This window comes from Pezoporus flaviventris, unplaced genomic scaffold (assembly GCF_033815535.1).
Source record: "Pezoporus flaviventris isolate CSIRO_AGI_PZ_B2104156 unplaced genomic scaffold, CSIRO_AGI_Pfla_v1 ptg000141l, whole genome shotgun sequence".
Classification (NCBI taxonomy): Eukaryota; Metazoa; Chordata; class Aves; order Psittaciformes; family Psittacidae; genus Pezoporus; species Pezoporus flaviventris.
The window spans coordinates 647237-664657 of record NW_026892689.1 but is presented as its reverse complement, the minus strand read 5'-3'; the positions used below and the strand labels follow the sequence as shown (position 1 = coordinate 664657).

Sequence of the window (17421 nt, the reverse complement as noted above, 5' to 3'; positions counted from 1 at the left end):
TGGCTTCTTGTTTAGTATTCCTTAGTTATCACCATAATTGCTGCATGTCTGTCATCACCAGGAAAAGAAAAAAGTGTCTCTCTCAGCTGCTCCCCTGCTTGTTTTGTTCACTGTATTCTTGTAAAGTGGGAGAAAATAAGTGTCATTTAATGAATAGTGCTATTCTTTGTCTGACAGCTTCATATCTGTTAGGTGTAGGAGGCCTAGTACTTTCCTTTTCTGATAATGTTTTTGACAGTGTGCTAAATTCCTCCCCCAAAAGGCCGGCATATATACTCTGCTAAAAGAGGCTTCATCTATCCTGAATGGATGCCCTCTTTTAACCCCCTTCAGCTTCTGTTCTTACATTAATTGAGCTGATCAGATTGAGCATATGAATTTGCCTTTGATGTATTCGTATGTTTAGTTGACGCTGCTCACGCTCCCATTGGCAGCGGGCAGAGCTCTCAGACAAATAGGACTGTTGCCATAGTAACAAGCGATAGCTAGGGATCTCTTGAAAAATATTTTTATTTCAAAATTCAAACCAGAAAATTCTCACTGGATATGGTTCTCGGTTCTAAATGTGTCATATCTAATGATGAATGCAATTAGGAATCCCACTAGTGTTTTAAATAATAAATTAGGCTAATTTTCTAGGCCTGGCATGATGACATACAAATACTAAAAAGGAATCTCTCTTTTTTTATCCATGACAAAAGACTTATTAATGACTTTTGTTCTTAGGATTTCAAAATTAATTGAATGGTGGAATAGTAATATAGCTGCCTATGTGCTGAAGAAGAGAAGCCTAGAGGTAAACTTTTTTTTCAAGTACTTCAAGCTGCTCTGATATTTGGTTATTCCATGCAAAAGCAGGTGAAGAAATAATTCTACAAATGCTATAGCAGTTGGTAAATCTCAAAGGATGAAAAATGCTGATAGCCATTTTTAATTACTGAGCATGAAAAAAGGAGAGATGTTGAACATAAGTTTTGTAAGCCCTTACAATGTGAGAATGCTGGGATTTTAGCTCTTACTTTAGTCTCATTTGCAATACAAGGAAAAAATAAGAATACATAACAAAAAAAAAGGAAAAGAAAAAAAGAAAAAGGGCTTCTGATCATTAGGCTACAATGGTTTGTAATTAAAATACATATTTTATATTAACCTGTCTACTGTTATTTTCCCTGGAAATTAGCTTCCTGACTTTGCCTTTTAAGATACTGTGTGTCAATGTGCAGTAATAGACTTTCAGGGTTCTGCTTCAGCATATAATTATACTACACTGAAATGCATTGATACTATCATCTTTTATGCTACTTCCAATTAGACTTGTTCCATCTTGAGGGGTCAATCCTTTATATCTGAGCATTCAGGATAACTCAGAATGCTAAAATTTGACAATTTCCTGAGAAATGTGGTTATGTTTTAAGTACCTCACTTAAAATCTACCATATACCTGCAGTTGTTACAAGGGGATGATAGTTCTATGAAATCTCAGGGTCCTAATCACACAGACCAATCACAGTGTGAAGAAAAATTCTAAAAACCGCTTCCTCTCTTAATTCTTTAAGTCTTACATATGGATTTATGCTCTCAAGATGCTGCTTACTGTGAAGAGAAAGCAAGCAAAAAACCCCTTTCTCTATTTTCTGAATTGTAATTCTTCCTCTGTTTATTTTACCTGTAAGGAATTTAATCCATTTAAAATATGTACTACAGTGAAAAAGAAAATTTTAATAATACATCAAATGTTAACATAAGAAAAAAAAAATCAATAATACTTTCTCACCTAAAAGAAAAACATGGTCTTACTAAAATTTTGCCAATTCACTTCATTAGATCCTCACTTTCAGTCTGGGAATGTCCCCTATTAAATCAAGAGAAAACAAAGTCCCAGGCTGCTGTGAAAGTCTATTGAAGAGCAAAGAATTCTGCTTTAACAGTTTGTTGTCTTCTAATGGTGAGATTACAAAATTACTCTGGATTTGCTTCAGATAATGCATTTTCAGTTCCTAAGACAGATTCCCAACATAGCTATTTTTTATTTTATTGCTTTAAAAAGAGACATAAATGACATTATAAGTCACTTTCAATTTAATAAAGTAGTGCTTGATTTAGACATCTCTAGCATAATACTCTCTATCATGGCCAATCTTTTTATACTTCTATACATAGAATCACCTAGCCTGTTGATCGTATATTTAATTATACATTCTGTATTTTTAATAAGATAAAGGTTGCTTAATCTCAGAAAAAAAAAAGATATTTTGCACAACATCAGGCAGCGTGAAGCAACAGATGATGTGGCTACCTTTCCAAGTATCCCATACCAGAGAGAACCTAGCAAGGCAACTAGTTTCTGGTCAATGTAAATATTAATAATAGTTAACAATGTAGGAGAGAAAATGTAATTTATTTTGTCTTTGTTAGTAGTGTTCATCAAATTGCAGGGTATAGCCACCTGATTGGATAACAATCAGAGCCATCGCTAGGCTGGAGGCGTCTTAGTGTTGACTGGAGAGATGTGTGAACTTATGTATCACAGGACTGGAGCACACATCCCACCAGGTAATGCAGTGGGTTCCACATCCCCTCAAGCCTTGTTATAAACACACCATCACAATCCTTAACAAACTAATTTTGAAACCAAGTATATTTATCTTGTCATGAATCAAAATCCACCACAAACATTCTTAGCACATGAGACTGGATTGGAAAAAGAACACGAAGTCATAAGTTATTTCATGAATATAAGACTGCATATGTGTTTTGCAAGCCTGAATCACATACTCTTTCTTTACAAGAAAATGAATTTCTCAGTAGGGGAAGAAATACCTTACAGCAGTCCAAATAACTTTTCAAAAATACATTATGCTAACTATTAACAGCAATATTTTGTTATACTTGACAGGTATTTCAGATAGAATAGAAAATTAGGGACTGATTCTGTATCAGTGAAATCACTGTGTAACCTCCAAAAAATATGTGGATGCTTAAATAAGGCTATTCATAAGGCAAAAGTATGTTTTAATTTAGCAGATACAAAAATACTTAAACCATAATAAAAATCAAAATAAAACCAGCACGTATGCAGCACTGGACTGGATGCTTTGAACAAAAACGTAAGGCACTGGGTAAGGGAGAAATTTAGATTTATAAACAGTAAAACCTTATGAGACACATGGTGATGATTCTGTTTTGTGGACTTAATTTCTTTAATTTTACTTTGATGTTTTGTTCTAAAACAGTTCCATCTTGAGCTTTCCAGCTGAAGAAATTCCATAACTATTAAAAATAGTAGAAGATATTAGTGTAATAGGAACTGTGAACATTGTGAAATACAATTATATAATTAAGACAAAAGCACTACCATTTACTTCTTTCCAAAATGATTTTGTGAAGATTAGAATGTGCTTTAAAAATTGTTATAACTTTTGCCTTAAGCACGACCTTGTACTAAGACTGCACAGCCTATCCTCTTTTCAGAATAATCACCTAATCCAAAGATTAATTTAGTGAAATGGACTTTGGACAAGATCTGCAGGGATGATCTTGTTACAATGGAATAAAAGATCCATTCACTATTAAAATGAATCCCAATCAATATTCAGGACTATAATCAAAACAAATGAAATTTCCCCTTACAAAGAGTAATCAGTGGAGAACTTAAATCCGTAACTCAATTAATTTCACCTGAACAACCTTTCAGAATTCACACAGTTAAGAAAGAAATTAAATAACACTGAGTGCAGATTGCTGACAACACAGTCCTGTTTAACGCCCTTTTAAATACGACAGGTTTTAAAAAGTGAAAATAAATGTTCACTTGATAAAACAGAATATTGTGCTAGCCTGAAGTTTTTCCAACGAGCTACTGATTTCTCCTGATGCATAATGAAAAATCAGTAAGTTAATTAATGAATTCTTTGATGCCATATTAAAAAAGATTCTGGATTGCAATACTTATTAGAAGACTGCAGAACTACAGGAGGTACCATCCTAGTGATAAGCGTGCTATCTGCTAACCTGGGGAGAACAGAAATATTTTTTTTTCAGAGTACACTTTCAGTTACAGTATTTCAAAATAGGGGAAAAAAAACTAAGAAGAGTATTCCATACCTGCGTGGATTTGAACTTGGATATTGTTGCTCATCTCAATAACTGTTAAAAGTATGCTGAACTGATGAAACAGAAGGGATGGACATCACAGAAAATTCTTAGAATTAAAAATGTATTTCGCTGTACAGTATTTTCAGTTCAGCGCAATTACACCTTCCTACAATTTATCTAAAAACTTCCTTTACCTTTTTACGATAACCTGCCGAATCTTAGGGTAAAAAATTGGTGTAAGCCAGTCAGTTAGGTCCCAATATTTCTCTTAAATCCTGAAAGAGGGTTGAGATGCCTAATTCAGCAACACATATTTTTCATGCGATTAAATGTGCTAAAGTTACATGCCTGAACTTCAATCCACAAAACATATTAGCTTGGTATCAATGTGATTAAATCTGTGTTTTAGGTTAACCATCTGCTTAACATCTTTTTGGAACTGTCACCTTACTCAAGCCCACAGCACAGGGGTAGCTAAGTTTTTCCCTGCTAGTTCTTAAACATTTTTCCATTTTATAATGTGAATTTATATAAATGGCAATATAATATTTTAAAATCTTAGTCTATAAATAGGTCAAGATCCATGCAATATTTTAAAAATACAGTGTATAAAAAAAATTATGTTTTTATCTTTACATCAGACATTTACTTCCTTGGAAGTATTTAAAGCCAATGGGAATATTCATTCTGGTAGACGATGCAACAACCTCTACAGTGTATGGGCACACTCTGCACTCCAGCTGTAGCAGTAAAATTACTGAAACTGTAATTCTCTTAATATTTAAATAATATATTAAAATTTAATTTTCAGCACCTGGAAGAATCTGTTTGTGTGCCAGCAAATGAGGTAGTTGGGCCTGGAGCTCCTATACATACGGGGCTCAAAAACAACCTATCACAAATAATTACTAAGCTAGAGCAGCTGTACTCACTACACTAGTCATTTAAAAATCAGGTCAAAGTTGCCTCAATTCTTTTTCCATTTTCAAATCGATTCTATAGTCTTCATTTTTTTTTTTTTTTTACATGTAAAAATTGTTATAATTTTCTTTTTTTTACAAGGGAAAAAAGATAGTTTTAACTTTCCTGATATTCCAGACATTAAATAGATAACAAGTTTTATAAGAGACTGTAAAAATGCACAATGTTTTTTTTCCAATACATTGCAAAATTTTAATAAGACTACGAGCAAAGACTGCAATATAAAAATGCATTTACTGATATAGCACATACATTCATTACAGACATATGCATGTGGTACTACTACAGCACAGCACAATTCACCATTCATACACACACACGCAGAGAAACTACATCTATGCATCCTTTTAAAAATCAGAATATGTCATCCGGTTCACAAAAAAATGATGACTTGTATTTTAGGCTTTCATTATTTTTATGTTGGCACTTTTCAGGTGGAAAGTATTTGTTTTAAAAGCATTTTAGTATTATATGCTTTCAGACGCACTTTGTTTTCAACTGATTCCAAAAAGTTACTTTCTAGAAACCACTACCTTCTTTATGATAATTTGTGGAGATAAGGCCTATGTGCCATCTTTTTTTAACTTACTCTTTTTCGGGATTTATTTAGAGTAATATAATCTGAGATTACATTTTTCACCACTTACACACAATTTACATTTGTGCTGAATCTGAAAATTTTCAGAAGTTCAAAAAGATTCAGCTACAAGTCTTTCTATACATAATTTTAAAATATTCTAATCTGCATTCCTATACATAAACACAAAAAGACCTATAATGAAAACCATATATTTTGTAATGACATATACATAGAAATAAAGTACATTAAACTTCAGGGGGAGAGAACCAAGCATTTATACACTATTACCTTCAATCACTTGAATGCAAGTCATTCATACCACCACTATTGCTAACAAGGCATCCAATTTACTAAACAAAGAATATTGAAATTACGTTTAAAAGGTACAAATGACTGTCCGGAGAACGACACTGAAAAATATTAAGTAACAGCTCTACCTCAAGATAAGCCTCACAATTAAAGAGTTTTAATGAAGAGAGCCTTCAAAGGCTAAATCAGGAGGCATTGATTAGATTGCCTCTAACTTTGTGTTTTGACACCTTCGTCTTTCATGGCATTGTATTGTCTCTGTGCATCTTACAAAGGAAGCATTTTACTAAGCCCACACATGAGCAGGAGACAGCAGTGCTTATAAAAGAGACTGTCAAGGGTGTGAGCCAAAATGGGTCTCATTTGGATTTCAAGTGAAGAAAACTCCTAATGCATTTCATTACAATGTATGTGAACCTCTGAAAAGAACGATGGATTGGGATTCTCATCCCTATTAATTTATTGAAATGGATTCAGTTTTTTCTTGTATATCAAGAGGGACCATGTGTTTCAAGCAAGGTAACAATATTATAGTACCAAGTAACTAAATATGCTATGATGCAGTACACCCTTCTGTGAGATAAAGAGGATGTAATTTTCTTGATAATTGGGATTGAGTTCAGAAATAAATCCCACAATAGTTTGGCAACAAATAAATATTCTTTTTTACTATCAGGTTTAAAGATATGATCAGGAAGCTATGCAACATAGGGATGGATTCAGTCTTTGTTACCACAGCAGGTTTTTACCATCTTAAATCCTGTGCCCTGTGCGCCCCCCCCCCCCCCCCCCATGCTGTCATTCATGTATTGACTTTTTATTTCATTGAGGAATTGCATGTATGATGTAATTAGGATAACACCTATGTAAGTCATATTTTATTAAAAGATAGCAGAATAGGATAGAGAAATGTAAAAACATTTCAAAAAATGGTGATACATTCCAGATCAACTTAACTCTAGAAAGGTGCCATAGCTACCATATCAGCAATTATCTTCTTCACTGTGGAAAAGTTTATATAAATACTTATTTGTATTTCCTGACCTTTACCTTTGATAATAAAACCTATAATATGCTTTTCAAAAACTGTAAATCCTGATTTAAAGCAAATAATGGTATGCAAATTCTTTACCTATGCTAAATAATTTTACTAATATAACAGTATTAAAAATAAGACATATGTTCTCATTGTTTTTAACACCATTAACCTTTAGAAGTGATTGATTGTGTTACACCAATAACATTCAGTGAGTTCAAAGCTCATCTATTTTTTATGGAAAACTTAAAACCTGCTAGTTAAATTAAAGGTTAAATGTACATAAAGTCTTAGACCAAAATTCAAAGTATTCCATATGCATGTAGCTTATAAGCAGTGTACACAAACACATACATATATAAATCTATCTCAGTTTAAAACCCCATGACCAAAAACCCCCTCAATTGTCACTCAAAGACTTCAAAGTTAGAGTTAAAGAATTTGATATCTGTGGAATATTATGCAACTGTGTCTGTTAAGTTAGGTACTGCCTATTACATTAAGAACTCTGCTGACATCACAATTATAAAAGACAAATGTCATTGAAATCATAATCAGAGATAAAGACATGGTTCCTTCCACACATCAGTTCTCAACAAGCATTTTACTTGAAGCCAGAGGAAAGTCCAGGGCCTGTTTAACCTTTTTAATATCAATTATGCAAATAGGCATATGCATAACCATATCATCATATTATTTTTAATGTGTAACAGGGAGAGGCAAAAATGTATGTTAAGTTCACACATTCATATTCACATATCAGCAAATTCAATTAACATTATGAACATCTTCAACGTCTGAATAAATAATTCATGTATTTATATGTTGTGTGTTTATGTGGTGTATAAACACATACCTGAGAAATGGAGAAATTAGCAAGAATCATGCAAAACATTCAAATCCAAACTTACCAATAAAGATTGCACATTTCCATGTACAACACAAGCACACACAGACACACATTTATTTCATTTTTTAAGAATAATCATAATTGAATTAGAATGATGCATGGTCCATATTTTATCTTGACAGCTTCCGTGTATTCAGGCAGCGCCCATTAAACATAAGTGTACAGCAGGTTACTTGTTGAATAATGTATTTCGAGAACTTAAAATTACTAAGGATTTGACTAAGATCTGCGCATGAATACATATTTTGGACTTAATTTTCTGCAGTGGCATTTCTTCAGCTGAATATACTTTAAATTCTACAATGAACTCAGTTAATATTAAGCTTTTCCAGGACATAACAAAGGTAATAACACTGTCTTTACAACATAAACTTTATGACATTATGAATAAAACTGACACGTGTAAAATTTGATCCATAAACTAAGTGATATACTTATGTTAATTTACCTTTTAAAAGATATTATGTGTTGCTCACGTTTTTTGACAGGGCTTCCATTCATACTGAAGACATGTTGAAAAACACTATATTTTCTCTCAATAAGGAAAATCACTTTATCCACTATCATTCTCATTCTGTCTCAATAAAAAATCAATCATCGAATACTTGTTTCCAAGTTCTACTTGTTAAACTGCCAATTTATGCATACTGTTCAACTCACTTCAAATCCTTCAAGACTACTTGTTATTCTTTTTAATTTTTTTTTTTTACAGTAGTCAACTTATAAAAGAGCAAGAAAAAATAAAACTATACACATATAGCAATTTTACATTTAGAAGTTTGTGGTTTGATGATGTTCAGAACCTTTACATTTATAAGAAAAAAAATCAAACCTAAATCTTTTATGTGGTTTCCAAGGTAATAAAGGTCTGATTGATCCCACTAAGGCAGTTGCATCAGTTGTCTAAATGGTAGTAATGTCAATGTCAGATATGCGTTTATCTTTTCATCTTTGCCTATTCTCAAATGTAAAAATCAAATGTTTGAAGGACATTTCACTGACCTGTTATGGCCTCTGCAACTGTCAAGCACAATACTACTATTCCTCATATAAGTGCCACATTTTGGATAAAAAAACACTTCACCAGTGATGCCTTTGCGACATCTGGCGGTCCTTATTACACATAAACTTTAGGTTTGTTCTGTGTTGGGTGCTTTCAATTGCTGTTGGGTACTATTAGAATACTATTTTTATTCCACGTATTTATTTATTTACTAACCTACCAGTATGTAAAACTTTAGTCCAAAAGGCTTTGATACCCCCTAGCGGGGGGACAAAAGCAATCTAATCTGCAAAAATACAACGACGTCTACCATGAATCCATATGGAGCAAAAGGTCACAAATCTTGAGATGTGGTGACATCATGACAATAAGACACTTTCAAGACAGAAGCTGGCTCATTTTGAATATAAAAAGGACACTGATCAAATTCTCCCACGCATTTAAAACTATAGAGAAAAATAAGCATGCAAAAGACCTTGATGTAGATCCTGAACAGGAGAGAGTTAAAGCATATCTTTAGTTTTCACAGATACAAGATGCCGCCAAGAACTTGATATGTCTGCTTCAGAAGATATAAAGTTTTATTCTTATGTTATTATTGGATGCTGAGAAAATGCCATTAAAAAAATCGAAACTACTCAGTTCAAAGGGTGCACACTCCCTATAATACTCTAGCTCTTCTAAAATTAATTAAGTTATATCAAAGCCTGTTCTACATGTTTGTCTTATTACTTGTCATATCAATAAGCTATGAGGAAAGTATTTTAAGCAACAGAAAAATTATCTTCCTTTCTTTATCCTTTTTCCTATTTCAGTGCAGTAGGAAAAACTCATTCTAATTTCTTTATTGCATTAACCACAGGAATATTTGAGGCCAACTTTGTGAAACAATGACTTTGCTAATTCTTAGCCCAGTGTGAGGAGATAGTATGCTGTTTAAGCTCCATTTTTCATTTGTTCTAACAATTAGCATTACAAAAAGATAGATGATATAATGACCAAAGGATTAAATGTATATTACTACATATTTTTCCTAAAATAAAAGTCAAAAGAATATTTTCTTCAGATTAAAATAAGCACTTCAAAATATATTCCTTGAGATATAAAGCACTGCTGCTTTAAATTCTATTTTGCTCCCTCAGAGTAAATTTCACTTAAATACTTTATTGTTCTGAAATCGTTAACACACTAAGTTGTATGGACACACATTTGTACTTATATGAACATATAATGTAGTGATGTTAGAGACATTCAAAAATTTCCAATAAATCATAACTGAATAAAATGAGAAAAAAAAATATATCTCAAATCTGCTCTTGTGACTAACTAGATTTAATGGATAGTTTAATGGAATAGTTCACTACTGTCTTATTTTACAGATCAGAAGAGTACTGCGCTGTCAGAGTACCTAGCAGGCCCCTGTAAAAGCTATCATTCAACTTTTAATTAAAATTTCTATAGCCTGTACTTTCAGCGTATTTGTGTGGAAAAGATACTGACCACGTTCTGTGGGGCAGGCAAATGGTTGTTTGCAGACCACAGCATGCAGCCACAAGGCAAGCACACGGCCAAAGAAACACTAATTCCGAGTAGTCTCCTTCTAAAGCCTCAGAACTGCAAACATGCAGTCTAGTCTAACATGTTAAATTCCAGTTATTGTACTGAATTCAGAGAGTGAACTCATTAGATTAAGGATATGAATAAGGTGTTTCAGCTTTCTGTTTTAGTTGGAAGAAAAATTACTAATTACTCATTAATTCCCACGTAGGAAAATTCTGCATGTGGAAGCAAAGACAGATTAAAATAAGAAAACTAAATTTGACAAAGTTAAAAAAACACAGTAGAAAATGTCATGTAGTAAATGTCATGAAAAGGCCATTATGAAAGAGCTCTCTCCTAATCATTGTAAATGAGACTGCTAAAACAAAAAGAAGAAAAATACATTTAGGATTGGTAGGAGCTGTAGAGTAGGCAATGTAAAATTCTGGAGTAATATAAAAAACAGAACTGGAAAATGAAGCAGCCATCCCTCCGTATTCAACAAATCTCTACATATAATCAGAGAAGAAAAAGGGAGACATTCAACCTTACCCCCTGTCCTGACATTAAAGATACTACAGAATCATAATGGAATTATTCATATTTCTGGAAGACCAAATACTCACCTATAAACTACATAGAATAGACTGATTACGTTGAAAAGATGAAAAAGATGATCCTACAGTGATATATCTAAAAAAGTCAAGGGAAAACCATTCTACTTAAAATTATATGAACAGACCTCTAGAATACACATACGTTTCTAGAGCTATCATACCAAATCCAGATTTAAAGAAGGATACAGATTATCCAAAAGAATCAGACCAAGAAGACAAAGTCACCGAGAATACTAGTTAGAATGATTTTAGGTATTTTCATATGAAATGACTCAATATAGTGGTAAATGGTTTGGAAATACAATTTCAGCACTTTCAGGGATCATTTTTGGCAGAATTAGCTGCACAACAAATAAAAGGAAAATTTGTTAATATAATCTAATTAAATACAAGAAGCTGAAATAAAAAATAAAACAGCTGAGAACTAAGCAATGGGGATTGTACTATAGTGCAATACTATATTCTGCAAGAGGAAAAAAATATATCACTCAATTTCAGTAGATGATACACATTAGCTACCCCCAAATGACTGAAGGTCAAAAGACCTTAAACTGAAAGCCTAAAAATGTAGCAATTTATCAAGGCCAGCAGGAATACATGTGAGTTTTCTGATAATTCTTAGAGGTGCAAGGAGTAGTAAGATTGCTTTCTTTTGAAAGAAGAAATGTTTATTTTCTTTTTAAATAGGTCTGGACAAACATTTGCAAAAACAATTAGAATAAATTGGTGGAAAAAGTAAAAGATCATGGTATAATAAGCATAGTTTTTGCAAAGGAAACCCAATTCTCACTGATCTAAGTATAAATAAACAAAAATTTGACAATTTCTCTATTTCTAAAAGCATTAGAGCAACTCCTTTATGTTGCTGTAAAATAAACCTAAGCACGTTCTTAAGTCACCTCGAAATTTGTTAATTTTCTACCAGAAATGTTTACCAATAATGAAGACACTATAAAAACTATGAAAGCCTCATCACACAAGCGTTGTTCTAGGCTCCCTACCTTTCCAGGTGGAAAAATAATATAGTTCCCTTCGCCAGCTGACTGTCACTGAATCCTTCTTGCTCAGGAAGCTATTGCCTGAAGCTGGTTGACTCAGACCAGTTAGTATTAAACCATTCTATTTCAGGCATGATGCTGGAGAATGATCTTTGAGCCCAACTTTAAAATATCTGAATGTCATATATCACCTTGATCTATGACTATTTTGGGTTGAATTTTAGACAGACAGAGGTCAACGATCTCTTTATGACAGATGGAGTACAAGCGTCCAGAGAATTGCTACTGTTACCTGTCACCTAGATTCACTCTTCGATACATTGTTAGGCTGTTTGCAGAGACTGGCAAAAGTGAATAAACTCTTCTCTGTATTTCTAATAGATCCAATTTTGAGAGTGTGCTTAATTTTTCAGTGTCTGATAGTAGCTGTAATTTCTGCTTTTGCTGGAGAGGTCTCGTGTTTTGAATGCCATTCTATTATTGCTAATCTTCAAGGCACACGTGAAATTTTTAGGAGAGTATTAGAAAGAAAAAAGAGGAGAGAGAGTTATTTGCTGTTGGCACTGGCTATTTACATTTGAAAGACATACGACCATGTGTCTTTCACTTGTCTTTGCTTAACATAGGTTGATGCTTCAACTAACATTGAGTAGATTTGGAGCTGGGTCTGAAAAAAATGAGCTTTGCATTAGCCCAAGTCATATGTATGATTTATTGTGAACAGGGAGCTTGTGCTTCTGAGACCACACTAGGGGGTTGTGGAAGGTGAAAGCTGGCGAACATGTTTCAGCTTGTGGCTATAATATGAAACAACTAGAAAAATGACAATTGTATTAAGCATCAATTCACTTAATGAATGGCGTATATGCTTATCAGATGTTCTGTGATCACCATGAAAGCCCCTTGGTCTCTGGATGAGTTTAAGGTGCTGACTATGACTTAATGAAAGTAATAAATAACCTGTGCCTGGCCTACTGGGGAAGTACCTTTCCCTCTGTGAATTGCAGATGATTCAGTGCAGCAGAGACATGCTAAAGAAGAATCTCTTTTTTTTTTAAAAAAAAAAAAAAGAAATAAATTAAGGAACATCTACCAGATTAGATTTATTTCTATACATGGGGCAATCACAGTATCTGTTTATCAGCATGCAAAGAATCAACAACCATATTACTATATTAATGGAAAGTCAGCTTACATTTGAAATTGTGGCTTATTACTTTTGAAACAGAATGCCTGTGAGGTCACTGTCATATATGTCTTCTCCAAATTAGTGTATTTACTATTCAAATACTATTGGTTCTTATTGCTAAAATTGTGAAAATATTGTACAAAAATTCTTACACAACAACCATTTTTCCCTGAGCTATGCAAGAGAACAATAAATTGTGTATGCACCAACTTTGAGACTAGTAAGTACTTTAAATGCTGTTTCTACAGTATGATCTGACAGTCACTCCATATGAAACAGTTAATGAAGCAATGTTGAAAATATGATTGAAATAAAAAATAAATTTACTTTTTAACAGAAGCTTAGCATTTTTAAAGATTTCTTTTGTATTGGAAAGACAGTAAGAAAGCCTTTGATTTTCTATATACCATTTAGAGAAGTTTAACTATTTATCACATAAATGCTTTCAGTTTTTATCCATTTTACCCATGCAATTATCCCAAAAGAAGTCATTGTATTTTTTTATCGATAATTTCATTAACACTTTAGTGGGAAGAGTTTGGTTGTACTTAACTTCAGCTGTAACAGTCTTTATTAGTACAATAAAAGGGACCATTTTTTATTATTCTAGAAGGTGTTTTTTTGTGGGGGTGTTTAATTACAGAGTTAAAGCAACAGCAGAAAGTTAATGGGCTATAATCTAAAAAATACAGGCAATAATCTACAGTCAAACCTGAAACAAAATACAATTCTCCTGATCCCAATAGAAAATCTATTTTAAAATACACTGCCATTAAAACGAAATTACAACAGTTCTGTCTAAAATGGGTGACATGACATGACAGCTGTATATACTTTAACAAGCCCTCCAATAACAAGCAGTAGTACTACACTGAGTAGTCAGATAAAATGTTACAGATATAACTTAAAGACAGATATATCCAAGTATCTGCTTACTGAGCCTTGTAAAGGCAAAGCAGATATCACTTTTGATATATCACTATTATAATACCTTATTACTTCAATATATGCAGCACTATTGCTTCCTTGCCTTTTGTGTGCATTACAGTGTTGCTCAGCCAGCAGGCATTATACTCATATATTGACTTAAACTGGGTAAGACCAAAGTAAATTTACAACTGGCAATCCAGGCTGAAAACAGTAGAGAAAATGGACTGCAAATTAAAATTAATTTCAAGATATGAAGTTAAAAACTGAGACAGATGTGCTAAAAAGGGAAACAGAAGATCAGACTACTTAACTGAAGAAATTCCTCATCTCAGATGAAGGTGGACACTGTTCTCATCATTTTTAATATCTTGAGCACCCATAGTTGGAAAAAGATGAGAAAAAGGAAAGTAAGGAATTAGCAAATACAAAAACTCAAGCAAATTCATATTCATTGCTCTTTGACAGAGTAAAATTAATTTTTATCTATTGGGAGTATATCAATTTAAGGATAATCTGGGGAAAAAAAATAATGGGGAGATATAAGACCTCTGACTAGACTCTCCTTCATTCCAGGGGAACCACAGAAGGAAGAATTGATGTGGAAAAATCATATGGAGATTTCATTCTTTGGCTTCTTATTATGGGGTTTTCCCATCAGTACAGGTGAAAAATGCAGTTCAGGTTGATTAAATAATAAAAACTTCATTTCATTTTAAACATTTTATTACTGTCTATGTTGCAGCATGAGAGCATAACTGAACCTTTGTTCCAGATAGTTTTTGTGCTAGAGGAAAGGACTGGAAAATCATGAAGAAAATGACCACTCATTTATGTGCAGAAAATCCCTGTATTAATTTTTTTTGCATTTACTTCATGTGTACAAAAATGTACAATGCTATGTACACTTAGCACGGCAATCAAAACTTCATGTCCGTTTAATGAACTTCTTATTGTATTAAAATGACCAAAAGATGAAAACAGTATCATGTTTTTCTTTTGTTCCCTAAAGTGACTAGTATTTCTTCAAAACCAAACATTTTGCTTAGAAAAAACCCACAACAAAACCAATCAACAATGAAAATGTGATAGGGTTGTGTTTCTAAACTAACATAGAAAGACAAAAGTTCAATAATGTTTTTAGATGTGTCTAGTTTAGCAGTTTCATGTGTTGGATGTGACTTTCACAGTCTGTTGGCAGTTTGCAGGAAAGCCATCACACCTGTGACTTGGCTGTTGATTAATGAGTCTTTCAATTCATCACTACCATCTGAAGAAGGGCCGTGGCCTTTCTAAGCTTCACTGGTTTATTCACCTTCAACTGTAGTCCTACCAAGGTATCTTCCATAAAGAAAATCACACCTGGTTAAGACTAACGAAAAACTCAATATGTCATTTTCTAGACAAGTCAAAAAGCATGTAAAATTAGACAAAAGATGTATTCAAGCAACATGAATGCAGTTTTGTCATAACCTGTCAATCTAAAGACTAACATGAAAAAGCTTTCTTCAATGACATCTTCCAGTGTCAACTATTAGAATGACAATTCACTCTCTGCTACATGATGCAGGATGCATAATGGTTTCCCACTCTTTACAAAGGCTAAATTTTGTTGTTAGATCTCAGAAGGAAGTTTACGGGGAAAAAAACAAAACAAAACAAAAACAAACCAATAACCAACACAAATCAACACAACAAACAGTTTTTCTGGGCCAGAGTATCAGTCAGCATCAGAAATCCCCAGTTCACAGAGTCCATGTAGATTTTAAATTGACTACTTGCCACTCATCACAGACCCACTAAGAGCAAATAGGAAATGATGTGGCTCTGCTGAATCTTCAAAACTGTATCACGATTCTAAAACTTCCAAGGCCTGTTTGACTTTGACAGCTGGGCCTGGGGAAAAGGCAATGAGATATCTGTGACTTATCATCCTTTCCTAAGCAATTAGCTATTGAATCAGGTTGAGCCAGAGGAAATTCAGTAGCAAAGACATGTGGAAAAGCTAGTAACATGTGGGAAAGCTGTAGCGCTGAGAGAGTGATTACAGGTAGAAAGGTCTGTGATCTACACAATAGCAGCCAGCAGTCCTTACTTACCAGTACTTACTTTGTGGTAGAACAACAACTGTTTTAAGGATGAAAGAAAGTATACAGTTGTTCTCCATCTCTTCTGCAAGGTAATTCAAATTAGCTAAGCAATTAACTGTTAACTAAAATTCAGCCACCTCCCCTTTATTGCCACCCAGGGCTGTGCACATAAACAGTTCCCACATACCAACTACTATATGGTACCTTCGCCTCTTAAAATTTTAGTCAAAAGAGCTAGGTTCTACTCCTGGCTTTGCTACAGACTAATTTTGCAGTGTAGAAGAAACCTTAAAAATGACTTGCAGGACCAAATTTTCCATCTGTTTAACTCTAATATTAATACTTCCCCCTCTACCTTACAAGGGATTTGCATGTCTCAACTCTTCACAGCTTGAAAAGAAATTGAGATCCCTGTATGGAAATTGAATTACTCTGCATTACTACGACTTTGTTGAAAATCCCTCAACTGAAAGAAGCAGAATAAAGAAACAATGGGTTGGTGGGCAAAACAGACTTTTAGCTTGTTGGTTTGTGTCCCATAGCCTTTTGTAGGGGGATCAAAAAGCCTATAGATAGGATGAATAGCTAAGCCATTGAGTACAGTTGGAGTAGTCAGTACTCTGCATGCATTAATACACATTTACAGGTTTTGTACATATTTATGATCACTATGTATCTATTAAAAAAGAAAACATGGATCAGAAAAGCTCAGAAAAAGGAAGAAGAAAAGAACAGATAGGAAAACAAATATGATTTTCTCCACTAAGAATCCTGAGTGAGCAACAGGATGTGAGAAAGTTGAAAGGAAGGGAAATTATCTGCAGATGAAAGGAAGTATCTATTTTTAAGGAAAGTCAGTGATGTCAAGGGAAGCCAGTCACCAGGTTAATTGCATAATGACATAAAATGTTGAAGTGTCACACTTCCAAATAATGATTTGTGGTTACACTATACAAAAATATCTAGTTATGAAGAAAAGATATAGACCTTAAAAAAAAAAAAGTGAATCTCAACAATAAATATATATATGTGCATTGTTAACACTAATATATTTGCATTCATTTAGGATTTTTTCCAATTTTTTTAATATATTTTCAAAATATATGAAAGGAAATAAATGTGGGCAAATGTTACCTAATTTTAAATG

At 33.3% G+C, this 17421-nt stretch overlaps 1 protein-coding gene across 3 annotated transcripts in view; it reads right to left on the bottom strand.

Moving 5' to 3' along the window:
* The window catches only part of KIAA0825 (KIAA0825 ortholog), a 248427-nt gene that overhangs the window by 85127 nt on the left and 145879 nt on the right, over positions 1-17421 (bottom strand). The gene's annotated exons all lie outside the window — the stretch shown is intronic.